The sequence below is a fragment of the Suncus etruscus genome, chromosome 4 (genome assembly GCF_024139225.1).
Source record: "Suncus etruscus isolate mSunEtr1 chromosome 4, mSunEtr1.pri.cur, whole genome shotgun sequence".
NCBI classification, from domain to species: Eukaryota; Metazoa; Chordata; class Mammalia; order Eulipotyphla; family Soricidae; genus Suncus; species Suncus etruscus.
Window position 1 is genome coordinate 11219363 of NC_064851.1, and position 14721 is coordinate 11234083.

Here is a 14721-nt window from a genome sequence, read left to right on the forward strand (position 1 = left end):
ACATTTACCCTTCTCTATCATCCTGGACTGGATGAAGGACGACCAGAAGCTAGCTGTCCTGTCCCTTGGGGGCCTAACCCTCACCCATATTTTAAAGATGCAGCTTTGGAATGTGCCAGTTGCTTGCCCAACTGGGAACACTTGCCAGTCCGAGACAAGCCATGGAAAAGTACTGTGGGAAGGTTCAAAGGTGGAAAAGGGCTGTCTATTGGGCAGTGCTATGGGGCCAATGAAAAAGTGCCTTATAAGGGTGAAGGGTGCTGGGGGTTCCCACTCTCTGCCCAATCCTTTGGGCTGAATCCCCCAAGCCAAGACCACTAGTTGACAACTCAAACCCTTACCTGCCTTCTTAAGTTTGGTTCTTCTACTGTTCCCACCACAAATTAGCTCTTCTTCCTCTGGACTTAAAGTCACCTCTCTGTTGTGGGGGGGCATCTAGTGCTCTGGGGCAATTTTCTGCTCTTCAGCTCTTCTTCTGCAAGATCACCCTAGAGTGTGTAGTTTTGCTGTGCCCTCATCTCCATACCGAATTCAGCTTAACATATAATCCTCTGGAGCCTTCCCTGTGCCGTCAATTCTGCCCAGATGCTTTTCAGTAGAGCCTGAACCACCACCCCACCCCACCTCTTGTGCCACCCTGAGCCAGAAGCCTATAAAATTCCTCTCAGCTTGATGGTACTTTGGAACATTCACTCCTGATAAAATTCATAGAAATATAACCCAGACCAAAGAAATCCTCTCATTTATGATGGGTTCTGGATAGACTTCCCACCATTACCCCAGACAGTTTAGCAACCAAGAACAGGAACAAGACACTGAATCTCCATACCAATCCCCGAACCCATCTCAAGCTCCTATGGTTTCTTTGGATATCCATTGGATTTATGGGCTAACTTGTAAAGGGTACTAAAGTACTAAGAAAACATGTTTCTGAAAGCACAAGGGATGCTCTTGTTCCCCCCAGATTCTTGCTTTGGTCCAGCAAGAGCAGATGCTTAGAGATTTATTCTTTTGCCACTTGCCAGCTAGGCAGCCTTCCCTGAGTGTCTCTTGAAATGAGGGGACTCTCCTTAGTCCATCCATGCATCAGATACCTTTTCTGCACCTAAAAAGAGTGGGGTGCATAGGAACTTGGTTCTGTGGTATGATTAGATTATAGGTAGAAAAGGGGTCACCCTCCACCTTTTGTACCCACTAACCGTGCTTCTCTTCCTTATGCCTTTCACCTAGTTGCGTGACACAAGGATCTAGTTCATAGCTCCATAGTCAACATGTTAAGCTGAATTCGGTCTGATCTCCCTTATTGGGGGTGTGGACAAGAGAGAAACTGAGGGTTTATTTTTCCGAAAGGACGTGGAGCAGTTGGTCTGAACCTCCTTGTCTTTCCCTTCAACGTCCACAGTGCTGGGTTATTTCTGATGACAACTCCCCTCCCCCTTTGCTCAGGAACATGTGTTCCTAAAAGAGAGATGTGGCAGCTGGGCCTCTGTTGCTCCACCTTTCACCATTAGAGATTCATTCTTTTGTCACTTGCCAGCCTGACAGGCTTCCTTCCCTGAGTCTCTGTTGAAAAGAAAAAGCCTCAAATCCTTTCTTCTTCCTGCTGGACAGTCACATCTCTGTTGTGGGGGACATACAGTGTTCTGGGGTCTTCTGCTCACTGGGTTAACTATCTCTCATTTTTGATCAAGGCAAATGCATTTCTGCAGCTCTAAGCCCTCTCCTCTTCTTGTTCTCTGGTAGGGTGTGTGTGTGGTGGTGGGGAGCATGTGTAATGAAAATGCCTACCTACCCTCACCTATTGCCACATAGGAACTACTGGCCTGACAAGGGTTTTTTTTCAGAACAGTTTTAGTATGTGTGCTGCCCAAGCAAGCACTTTTCAGTACAGGCTTAATGGAATAAAATAGGCAGGGAGAACGCCAAGGTCTTGGCAGCAGAGCTGTTTGGAAAACCTAGCCGGCTTCCAAGCAACAGCCATCAATATAATCTCCAACACATCCTCCAGCTTGGTTTCTTACCCCCACACCCTATTGCTTCTCAAGGAGATATAGGAGTCTCTAATAGAAAGGTTTCTTTGCTTTAAAGGATGAAATCCCCTTTTGGGGGAGTGATATCCAAGATGGGTAAGGGGCGCAGAGCCACAGTCGCCTTTAAAAATTCTCATCTTTGCCTCTTTACCAACTTTCTACCTGCTTGTGGCCTGAACACAGCCCTGGATCTTTTGAGTAGAATTTCAAAATCTAACCAAAAGCTGCTGGTTGTGACTCTGGGCCTTTCAATCACAGCCCTCTCTCTGTTCCCTTGGCTTTCCAGCCGATGTTCTTGAAAAGGTTCTCTGCATTGTACTATTCCTTCCATGACACGCCATGCTTTACCAGACAGATGCCAGATGTTTGTTTTGCTGCTGCTTCTCATTCCTCAACTTAGCCAGCCCATGCTGCTGCCCCATTTAGCTGATTTTATTTTCTTTGTCCTCAGAATGTCCTTTCTTTGCACGGTCTTCCCTAAACTGCCCCTGCACATCTCATCTGGGGTAGAGACTGCCTCAGCCCCATCTCATTTGGGGTAGAGACTGGGTGTGGAGGGTGTGGAGGGAATTCTACATAGTGGTAGCAGTAAACCTGTTCTGTTCCCTGGCTTCATTTTTCAATGATTTCTTTCCATTCTCCACCATGGTTGTGGTGTGGGGATGTGGGGGCTGGGATTGGTCAGAACAAACTTCTTGCAGCTTTAGAAAGACAAAACTGAAACCAAGCAAATTAAAAAAAATTAACGTTTAAAAGGGCTGTGCCTTCAGAATAAAGTGTAAACTCCTTATTGGGGCTTCCAGGCCCTCCAACAACCGTGTGGCTATTGTGACTCACTGAAGGTTGCTACACATGTGCGGGTGGCTTGGGTGACGTGACTATCACTTGACCTATGACTCTCTGTGAAATATTATGTCTACATGGTGCGGCTCTTAGTGGAGCTTCACCTACTTTTGACTGGCAAGCCTTGATGTCTTCAACCCTAGCAAAGGGCCAGGGTCCCAGAAGACCACCCACATGTGAATGCTTTCTAACTTCCACCATTTACTCTCCCCACCTTCTCTCTATTATCAAGGTTCAGGTGGTAACCTCAAAAATGCATGGTTGTGTGAGGCTCTACATTCTCTGCTGGGATGGACTGGTCTTCCAGCCTGCCTCTGGACTGTGTAGGCCTCCTGGGCACTTATATATGTCTGATGAGAAAGGAAACCAAGGATCCAACACACTTTCAGTTCTCCCCTAACATCCCTCTCCCTAATGGGGCACAAAACCCTTTGGCAGACTTCAATGGTGTTTTCAAAGGCCAACTGCCTTATCAGATGTTGCTGGGTCTAGCCCTTTCATTTGCCTTTGGGCATCAAGGGTTCTGTGACTTCTTGAAAGAAGTAAATACTCTTGACCTCTGCATCCACATCAATCCTCTCTCATGCAACCAAGGTTATTTCATGGGCATGTGTTCCACCCCCACCAGGTTCCCAGATAGCAACCCTTGTTGGAAAGTCTGTTTTCTATGGGACTTCCCACTCAGGGACCCGGTGGCATTGGACTCCTGGGAGGGGAGGAGAAGTGATTGAGGGTGGGTCTGTCCTTGCTAAAGAAGGGACCTTCTCATCTCTTCAATACTTCAGAGCTTGCCCAGAAGTTGCCACAGTAATCTCTAGTTTCTCCCATGACCATTCTCTGGGAAGGCCCAGAACAGGCCCCCTCCCTCCACTTCCTGTGTTCTGTGTCAAGATCAAAAGCTGGTGTAGGGCCCTGATGATCAGGAATCCTGTGGTCTTGATTCTTCTGCCACCAGGGCACTCTAGGACCAAAGGTGGCCCCTTACTGTTTCCCTAGCATCCAACATAGCCCTCAGGTTCTCTTGTGAAGCCAGGGCCCTGTCTCTCTGCCAGCTCTGTCCATGTCCACTGTCTCCTTCAGGAAGGGGTCCATGTCTTAATTTTCCTGATACCACTAATGTATCAAAACTCCCTTTTCTCTCCCACTGCTTCCCTTCAGGCTGAAGGGGTCCTCAGTAAACATTTAGTTTCTGAGTAGCTGCCAGACATGGAATTAACCCCTCAGGGTGACATTGAAACTCTTCCTTTCCCCATGCATTAAGTCTGGAATGGGACGTTTTGGGGCTTATTTTTCTGTTCTGGAGAGCAGCAGCAGTGAAGATCCAGACCAGAGACCATAGCTGAGCAGTGACCTTCCTCACTTCCCCTTTCCCAGCTTCTCCCTAAAGACCTAAACTTTAAATGGAAGAGCCCCTGGTGCACGGGGGGCGGAGAGGGAGCAAGGGCCACAGTGCCTGTTGAGTCCGACTGACAAATGGTGAGCTTAAGGAAGACTTCAAGCCACACTCTCATGGAAACGCAAAGGGTTATATTCCAACATGCTGGGGCTCAACACAAAAGGCAAAGATCCTTGGACCAAGATGTGAGGGCCTTTTATATGCTTTGTTAACTGTCCGCAAAAGGACTTATTAATCGTCAACAAAAGGAGTTATTAAGCGTCAGAGTATCTCCAGGATTTATAGGCTGTTAAGGGAGGTGGAGGGAGGGATCCTTTTCATTCCCCCCCTTTTCTTATTGTATGGTCTCTACTCCTAGATACCCATATCTGCATTGTATATCAGAATCAGTCTCAGACTATTGGACATAAAAATGCCACTCCTGTAGATTCATATAAAAAAATGTCACTCCTGTAGTTTCACATTCCGAAGCCTTACAATACAGGTACTCTGGTCCTCCACAAGCCATCCTTAGGGCAGACATAGAATTCTTATCTCCCCAAGTGGCAGCGTCTAGTCGGAGACAAGCATCCTATGATTTTCTCCTATTTGTTGGTACTGTGTCTACATCTCCTATGTCCCAGGTGTCCTGTCCTAAGATCAGCTGGCAGAGATTCGGATAAAGAGTGGGCCACCAAATTATAGACCATACCACATGGCCGGCTGAAAACACTACCTCCCAAGTTAATTGCTGCAGGGCATGGGGATTCCAACTTTTTAGGGGAATCCACAGTCCTACCCACATGACGCAGGCATAGCTTGAGGATTTTCAGTCCTGTCCAGCTTCCATTTTGGTTCTGGCGGCGGTGCAGGCTTGAGGTGCGATGCATGGAACTAGGAGGCAATGCTATCAATCTTCAAGGCAGTTGGGGTTGTCAGGAGCACCAGGTATGGGCCCTTCCAAGGTGGATCCAGGTTGTGTGTCTTGATGTCTGCATACAAACACCAAATCTCCAATCTGGAAGGGATGTGGAACCTGTGTGTTTCCCCCTGGCTGATAAAGAGCTGCTAGAGACCTCCAGATAAGCTGCTGCACTCCCTCCAAGGCTATTGACCTAGAAATCAAGGAGGTATGGAAGGTTCGAGATTCAACTCTGACATAGGGAATAGGTGATTAGAATAGGTGGTGGAGAACCACCATATAGTATCTCAAAAGGGGGTAAGGCTTCAACAGCGAAGGGGAGGGAATATTCCTGGCCCAGAATGGAGCATAAAGGAGGAGCATTGTCCAATCCCGCATGCCAGTCTCCAAAGACAATTTAGTTAAGATCTCCTTGATTGTTCTATTCATCCTTTCTACCTGGCCTGAGCTCTGGGGTCGGTAAGCGCAATGAAGTTTCCAATTTATCCCCATAATCCTAGTCAGTGACTCGCTTACCTGGGTCACGCAAGTGGGTCCTTTATCGGATCCTATTACCTGGAGCAGTCCGAATTGGGGAAAAATGTCCTCCAAAATCTTTTTGGCCATGACTGCTGCCGTTACTCTTTTCAGTGGGGTAAGCTTCTACGAAAACTAGGAGATATTTTAGTTCATATTTGGCAGGTTTTACCTCAGTAAAATCTATTTCCCATAATTGCCCTGGTCTATCACCTCGAAGTCGATGTCCTGGTGTTTTAGTGGGATGTGCATTCACCACCTGACAGGTTTTACAAGCTTTTACAATCTGCTCGGCCAATTCTTGGGCCCTTCCAGGCAGAGTGGGGGAAAATGATTGTTCCCTAAGTAGCTCCAGCATGACTGGAACTCCTAGGTGCAGCAGTAGCAAGGGCGCCATCCTCAGGGGGCTGGCAGGCTGGCCTTGCAGGCCCTGGCTTCTCCCCACTGGAACTTCAGTTACACAAAGCCTGTTGCGGTTCCCGCCAGGCTTGAAGAAAAATATGATCTGAATTTCTTCCTCCTTTTGGATTTATTTTGTGCTTTTTTTCTCTCTCTTTTATTTTTCTTTTGGGAGGGGGGTATTCAGAGTGGGCCAGGCACCTGGGTGAGACACAGCTACTTCTGTTGCCATTATTTTAATACCAGGAACCCAGCGGCTCCAGCCACTGAGCATCTAGAATGGAATAAATTGGAAAACAACAAAAATAGAAAGAAAAAAAAAAGGAAAAGAACTGAAACTATATAAAACCCCAATTAATATCTTGAGGAAAATAGAAAATAAAAGTTTCCTTGTTAAAAAGAAATCTGCTCATCTGATTGGAAGCTCCATGATGGCAGGCTCCTTATCCCTATCTCAAGAGGGGAACCACTCCAGAGCCAGTGGACTTCAGCAAACTCTTGTCATTCTTTGGCTGATTTCTTCAGCTCAGGAGGAAAGGACAATGGTGTGGTTAATTGGCCTTGTTTCTGGGTGCTTTTGGGGGTCTGGGTCGGGGAGCAGAGGGCAAGTTGAAACAGTCTGTGAAGATGCTGGTTCAGAGAGTAAGGGTAATGGGTGACCTGGGGGAAAACGATGGGGTTTTATTTAATCTTTTTACATGGTGGGGGTTTTATTTCTTTTATTTCTTTTTTTTAATTATCTTTATTTAAACACCATAATTACAAATATAATTGTAGTTGTATGATTACAGTCATGTAAAGAACACCCCCTTCACCAGTGCAGGATTCCCACCACCAATTTCCCAGATCTATCTACTCCCCACCCCACCCACACCTGTACTCGAGACAGGCTTTCTTTTTCCCTCATTCATTCACATTGTTATGATAGTTTTCAGTGTAGTTATTTCTCTAACTCTATGTGGTGAGCTTCATGTCATTAGCTGCATCTACATGGGAGGATGGGGGGAAGTAAGGGTTGGGACTGAGGCAGTAAAATATTAGAACTGAGTTTTGTAGGGCAGTATCAAGGTCCCAATACAAGATGGATATTATGGATATATAGAATATATGCACACAATACTATCAATATGAAGACAAAGAGAAAAAATTTCCAGTGACTGTCCCAATATAAACCAGTGCTAGAACAGCCTGCCCTCCTCCCAGAGCGCATTCCCATTAGTGTAGGAAGAGATAGGGGGAAAGCCTGTTAACCCCTATAGAGTCCACCTAGACCGGTGCCCAGGTAAAGAAAGACTGAAGTCCAGGGGAGAAAAACCCTATACCTGGCAAGAGCTGGTCTCCAGAATCAAGGAGGAAATCGGAAGCCAAATGTCTGCCCACCCTCCTCCCGATGCATCTCCCCCCTGTAGTATGGAGGGAGGGGGGAACCTGAGGACCACTAAGAGTCCACCTGAACCCACTTCTGGCCATCTTGAGCTGGCACCCAGGGAAGGCCTGGAGTCAGGGAAAAAGACAAGGATGGCTGGGGGCCTGACAAGCCTCCCAGCACTCCCCAGGCTAGGGAGAAAGGCTATGGTATGGGGGGGGGGAGGTATTTCTGAAGGATAAAATTCGGAGGAAATACATGCTTTCTTACTCCAGACTGGCAGAACCTGGGGACCTTTGCTCAACAATGGGCTGAAGGACCTCAAACGTTTCCTTCCCAACCAGGTCTGGCTGCTGTTTACTCACATTTCTGTTCAAAAAACTGCTCTGAAGGTCGGACCCCATCAGGTGGTGAGTGACTCAGTAAGCTGGTTTCTATTACAGGAATCGTGGGTTTTTTTCTGGTCTGATTAGATGCTTGAGTCCCACTGTTCTACTCTGTGCTCTCTAGAACCTTGGCATTTCTAGGTTGCTGGAGTTTCTCCTATGCAAGTACTAACCAGGCCCGATCCTGCTTAGCTTCAGAGCTCAAACGAGGTGGGGCACGGTCAGGGTGGTTTGGCCATAGACTAAGCTGCGGGAAGAGTTTCTGGGTTGTTCAACATTTAGGTGGTGTGGGAAGGCAGAGTGGGGGTCTCATCACTTTAGCCCTCTGACTGAAGTTTGGGATGGCAATGTAAGTGGCTTGCTAGAAACCTCTGGTTCCCCAGCATCTCTTCCCCTCCCACGGCCCTTGCACCAGGAAAGATCCATCCAGCACTGTGGCAGGGCTGAGGGACAGGAAGTTGAAAGATGGTAATGAGGTCCAGACCATGTGGCTTATGTTCTTAAAGTAATTTTTGGAAAAATATGTGTGTCTGGGGTTATCTGGATTATCCACTGCCACTCTTTGTTAGATGGGGAATCATTTAGTGCTGGGGGGGGGGAATTGAAGAACAAGGATTGGCCACATCTAAGACATGTAAGGCTGACTTAGCCCTATTCCCTTTAGGCAGCACTTTTACCCTGTCACCTAAACTTTCTGTTGCTCTTCCTGGCAACTCAACCAGAGCTGCTATTGAGTGGTTGTCTACAAGTATTTGAGCCACCCGCAGTCAGAAAGATAAAGACTCAGGTCTGTTTCTCTGGCTGCTTCTACTTCTCCAGATCCTTGATCATAGATCCTTGCAACAGTCATTGCAAGGCCAGTTGCTAGGGGGTTGTCGATTTGATTTGAAACAAGAGTTTTTAATGGAAGGAAGGTTGCTTAGAAAAATGCATGAGGAAAGAAAAAAAGAGTGGAAATCCATGTTCAAGAGAGAACTGGACTTCTCAAGAATAAAAAAAAAAAATGATTCCGGAAGACAAGGAAGCAAGAGCCATCCATGCATGTTGAAGGTAGAACACATCTTGAAGAGCCAACCCGATGAAGATTTTATAGTGAGAATGATCAGACTGGTACAAATTCTGTATCTTGGGTTCATGTTTCTTGCATGTTATCTTGTTTCTTTTTTAATGTACATCATTTTAATAAAACATCCTTTCCAAGACACAAGTATCTTGAGATTTTATTCCGTTCTTTTCAAGATCAAGCTCAGAGTATGCATAGAGAAGGGCCATAGTTATTAGATATTCCTTTCCTTTTGCTCCAGGCAATTAGAATTGACCAATGTCAATTGTAGTCATGACTTGGTCAAGCCAAAGGAGGGTATGAAATAGGTATGAATTGAATAATATATATCAGAAAACAACATAAATATGTGTGTGCAGGAATTAGAAGTCCAGTTAGGGGCTGGAGAGATAGCATGGAGGTAGGGCATTTGCCTTGCATGCAGATAGAAGGACAGTGGTTCGAATTCCGGCATCCCATATGGTCCTCTGAGCCTGCCAGAGTGATTTCTGAGCGTAGAGCCAGGAGTAACCCCTGAGCACTGCCGGGTGTGACCCAAAACAAAACAAAACAAAACAAAAAAACAACAAAAAAAAGGAGTCCAGTTAAAGTAAACAGCAAAATATAAGCAACAAATGACATAATGTTCAGAAGTTCAACAAGATGTGAGTCAGTTTTGGAGTTAAAATTTGTAGAGTTTTAAAGTCCTATAATGACCACGGCAAATATTCCAGACATTTCAAGAGGTTCACCAGTATTTAAGGTAGATGATTGCATAAGGTGAGATGAAGAGAAGCTAGTTGCCTCTGACAAGCTGCTGGCTTGCATTGTTCCTTTCAGAGGAGGCTGGCACCTTGGAAAGAAGTGAAGTGAAGGTCTCTGATGCCACACTAAAGTTCCTTGACTGGGAAGTCACTCCCAGCCTGTCTGCACTCATATACAGAACCCAGCCTCCTGGGTGCCCAAGATATAGGCAATGACTATGAAGAGTCATAATTTATATTCGGTCCTTGAGCTGCAGTCTTCTGGTTTTGGGGTTTGTTTCTTTGCCTCCAGCCTAGGGGTAGGGGGAAATGAGTGTCCAGGAGCTTTCTATGGCCAGCCACCCTGGTGGGGGAGAGCGAGCCATGGCTTTTGCCTTCCTCTTGCAAGGCCCCTGGTGCTCTGCTTTGAAATACAGATGACCCAACTGAGAGGAAAGTTTCCTGGCACCGCATAAAAAGTCCTTGGGATGAGGTAATGAGTATCTATGGAGCCAGGGGTTGATTCCATGATGGTATGTTTCAAGGATGGAGAAGCCCCGAATCTCTTAGGCCACGGGAATTCCCATTCTCCTCCAATGCTTACTGTGCCTATGCAAGCAAAAAAAAAAAAAAAAAAAAAAAAAAGTGGAGGGAATGCCAAACCCTGCCACCCCAGCACTCCTTTTTCTTTTTTTGACTTGTTAGTTTTTGACTTTATTTTCTTTCTCTCTTTTTTTACACTTTTCTCTTCCCTTTTCATTCCTGTGATTATTATTTGGTGATTATTTTTTCTTATTAACTGGGTGCATTTGTTTTCTTTTTCTCTTTCTTTTTTTGGTAGTTGCTACCATTTTTTTCTTCATTTTTTTCTTATCCTTTTTATCTCAAACGACAACAGAATAGATAATCTACAATAAGCTGTAAAGTGGGGACCAGTTACACTAGTACTCTGGGGGGAAAAAGGAAGGAGATAGATGCATGCTGGGAACGGGGGTGGAGGGAGGACAACACTGGTGGTGGGAATGCCTCTCATTCATTGTCACTATGTACCATAAATAATTCTGTGAAGAAAAAAAAAAAGATGAAATGCAGGTCACCCACCTCCAGTGTCTTTTCATTGTGGCAGGTTCTCTGAATGGGCACTTAGCAGATGATGGCCTAGCCAAAAAAAGAAAAGTTTTGGAGCTTGCCTTGGGCCTATCTCTTCTCCTTAAAGAAGAATCAATGGGCCCAGAGAGGTGCAGTGATTTCCTTCAGGCCTCGTAGGTATTTAATGACCCAGCTGGAATGTCAAGGGCACAGATCTGTGTGCCCTGTATGCATGTTCTTTCTTCTCATCCATCATGTTCTGCATTTGATAGCTTTCTGGCATAAAGCTTGGTTCTTTCAAGGGGAGAAGTTGGGCAGCAATCTCATGGGCTCTATTATCCACAAAATGCTTTGTCCCAGGGACCATGCTTAGACACATGAACTTCATTTCACTCCCAGCTCACGTTAATTGGGGAATTGGGAAGAACATTTGGGAAGGCACTGTCACAGAGAGGAAGTGACACCTGCGGGTGTGTAAGAGCCCAGAGTCCACCCTATTTTTTCTAGTCGAATACTCCTCCTCCCCTTGGGTCCACTCACACCTGAATGCATCTTCAACTAGATGTTTGAAGTATTCAGAGAGTCTTGGGCCCAAATGTTATGGGGTCGTTCCTCTTTGGGGGCTGTCTGGGAAGGTTGCTCAGGATGACCCTCAAGTAGTGACCCTAGGCCAACTTCACGAGGGGGCTGATGAGGGCTTGGCTCTTCTCAGCACACTGAGATGCAGGGATGTGGGATGCTTGGGGTCACACCTGGCAGTCCAGGTGTTCACTCCTTCATCCAGAGGTTCAAGTTCATTTGATAGGTCAGGATACTCACCACTATCTATCTGAACAAGGATGCATGAATAGAGTGGCTGTTGCTTCAAAAAAGGCAAAAAAGATCCTTTTGGTATGAGCGGGGTCATTTCTAGGTGGTAGGGCTTCTGTTCAGCACTCAGTATCATGCTATCATCAGATTCAGGTTTTCAGAAGAAATAGGGATAGACAATGGCTTTGTAAGTCAGTCTCCATGGTGGGCATGGTGCCTGAGTGACAGGTAATTGGCACCACTGCTGATATCTATGTCCATTGCTTTTCAGACCACAGAGCGTCTTGCAACAGGATAGGCACTTACCCATTCCAAGCACTTCCCGACCGAGAATATGCTCCAGGTCTTGGCATCTCCCTTGAGCCCTTTCCCCACTGCCTGTTAAGGTTCTTGGTGTCAGTCCTCCTTTGCAGAAGGACTTGTGCTTTGTATTTTGTGCCTCTTCCTCCTGGAAGGCTAATCGAAGGAAGTGCAGGCAGGTGGAAGAACAAGGCAGGTGGGATGTTTCTTGAGAGTGCAGGTGGGGAAATCAGGATGGGGTAAGACTCTGGCAATGCGGATGAGAACTATATCACTCTGGGGGCAATGGAGACCTGGAAACAAAAGGTCTGATTTATAAGGAAGTACAGAGAATATTTATGGCCAGGAACAGTGGTACAATGGTTGATAAAAGTATGGTTTGCTGAGACAGAAAGACTAAGCCACCTAATAACTAATAACCAGAATTTCCACTGAGCATCCTCGAAATAAAAATTGAGGCAAAGAAGCAAGCTGCTGTGTAATGTATAGAATACAATTCTGGATCCCTAAAATATAACAGAGAGCATGAACTGGAGGAAGTGTGGTGTCTTATGGACACATGAATGAATTCCAAATGGCTCATCTTACCCTCATGTGGTGAAGTTTTATATCAGGGAAGTAACGTGTAGTATAAAATAATAAAAGGCCCTTTGGATGGGCTTGGATGGTGGTGGATGGTGACTGGAGGCCTTTCTCCTCCAGCCCAGGACCACATGGCTCCAATCCACTTCAGCCAGCAGGTCCGAAAGTTTGGGAGAGCGGCAGGTAAAAAACTTACAGGCAGACTTCTTCAGGAAATAACATCTTTATTTGCCCTGGCCCACATGTGTAGCCTATCATAACCATTTACACATGCTATCTTTAGTTTGCTCTGCGTTTTAGCTTCTTTCAGCCATCTCTCCTCCTGCAGCTCCTCCAACTCCATCCATGCAAATCCCCCTTTGCCCCTGAGGCCAAACCTTTTTGTTACCTACCAAAAACCCCTCCCAGAAATGGGAGGTCTTTCTTGTAGGTAAGGTTACACAGGAAGAATGAGGGGTGGGGTTACATCTGCCCCTTTCTTTTTTAAATAAAAATGAAAGAGCGTAAGTTGTCCTTTGTTTTCCTGGCTTCTGCCTATATCCAAAGGTGGGTAGTATTTCCAAACAACAAGGTTTAAAGTAAAAATTAACATATTAGTCATTTCCAAAGACATAACTTTTCTGTAAAATCCACCATACAGCTGCAACTTAAAATTTTCTTAATGCTTTCTACCAAGAACTACTCCAGAACTTTCTTGTTCCTAAACTTCTAATACTATTTAACCTATTTCTTGGAACTTTCTTGTTCCTATTAACCTTACTTTACACACCATTACAAGATTATTTATACAGAACATACATTTTAAAAACAGGCTAATACATCAAAATACACAGTAAAACAAATTTTCAATTGAGAACATTAACTATGGAAAACTATAAATGAGCAAGAAAATGACAAGAGATGCACCTGAAGCAAAGTTAGATGCAGGCGGTTTTTAAATCAAATTTTTAGTTGGGCTACGCTGTTTTCTCCCATCTTTTAAAATTTTTATACCACCACCTAATTGTCCCATCACCAACACCAATTGTCCAGACTTTGTGTAAAATCTGTGGCTTCCCATTTTATTCCTTCACCTACAACCATTTGTCCAATGTGCTGGGCTTCTTACATGTGGCTTCACTTCCATGGGGTCCCAGCCCCGAGATGCATGTGCCACCTCTTCTAGCCTGATCAGGAGCTTTCTGCCACTTTTTTGCCCCTCAGGGCCACAGGACCGCAGCAAAAGTGACCTGCGCTGGGAGGGAGCAATCCTGTGCTTTTGCTGAGAATGATGCCGGCTGCCACTGCAGCTGTTATTGCCACAAACTTTTCGGCCTCATTTTTCCCTCCAGGGGCGTCTGGGTGTACAGAGTTCAAAATGATTCAAGCTGAGAGTTCAGTCCGAAGTTTTCAAAGTTGAAATCCATTTTTCATGCTGTAGGTCATGATTCAGTAAATCAGTCCATTTAGATAAACTTTTTCTTCCTGGTCCATTTCCAATCAAGGCCCTCCATCAGTCTCTTAGTAGGCTGAGGTCTTTGGAAATAGGTTATTTTGCAACCAAGTCTCAGTCCTGGGCTTCGGATGGGAGTGATCCAAGTTTTCACTTCCCCTGTTTCACTGGCCCTTCTGCTCCCAGAAGGGGTCTTGGCCATCTTTGAAAATGGCCCCATGTGGTGGCCCAAGGTTTTGGGCTCACTGCAGCTGAAAAGAGCCAAAATCACACACAAGAACAGAAATCTCACCATGATCGCTGTCCTCTTGGGTCTAGGATTCAAATTCACATCAGGGAGCCATTTGTAGTATAAAATAATAGAAGGTCCTTTGGATGGGCTTGGATGGTGGTGGATGGTGAATGGAGACCTTTCTCTTCCAGTCCAGGACCATGTGGCTCCAATCCACTCCAGCCAGTGGGTCCGCAAGTTTGGGAGAGTGGCAGGTAAAAAAGTCACAGGCAGGCTTCTTCAGGAAATAACATCTTTATTTGCCCTGGCCCACATGTGTGGCCTATCATAATCATTTACGCATGCTATCCTTAGCTTGCTCTGTGTCTTAGCTTCTTTCAGCCATCTCCTCCTGCAGCTTCTCCAACTCCATCCATGCAAATCCCCCTTTGCCCCTGAGGCCAAACCTTTTTGTTACCTACCAAAAACTCCTCCCAGAAATGGGAGGTCTTTTTTGTAGGTAAGATTACACAGAAATAATAAGGGGTGGGGTTACAGTAAAGAAACACTTTTAAAATTAAATATAATCCTCTATGGGGCGAGGGAGAGAGAAAAGGCAGTAAGGCACTGGTGCCTTGCATGTGGCTAATCTTGGTCTGATCCCTGATCGCATAA

At 45.6% G+C, this 14721-nt stretch overlaps 1 protein-coding gene across 1 annotated transcript in view; it reads left to right on the forward strand.

Annotated features, from left to right (window-relative positions):
- The window catches only part of PRMT8 (protein arginine methyltransferase 8), a 199807-nt gene that overhangs the window by 72308 nt on the left and 112778 nt on the right, over positions 1-14721 (forward strand). The gene's annotated exons all lie outside the window — the stretch shown is intronic.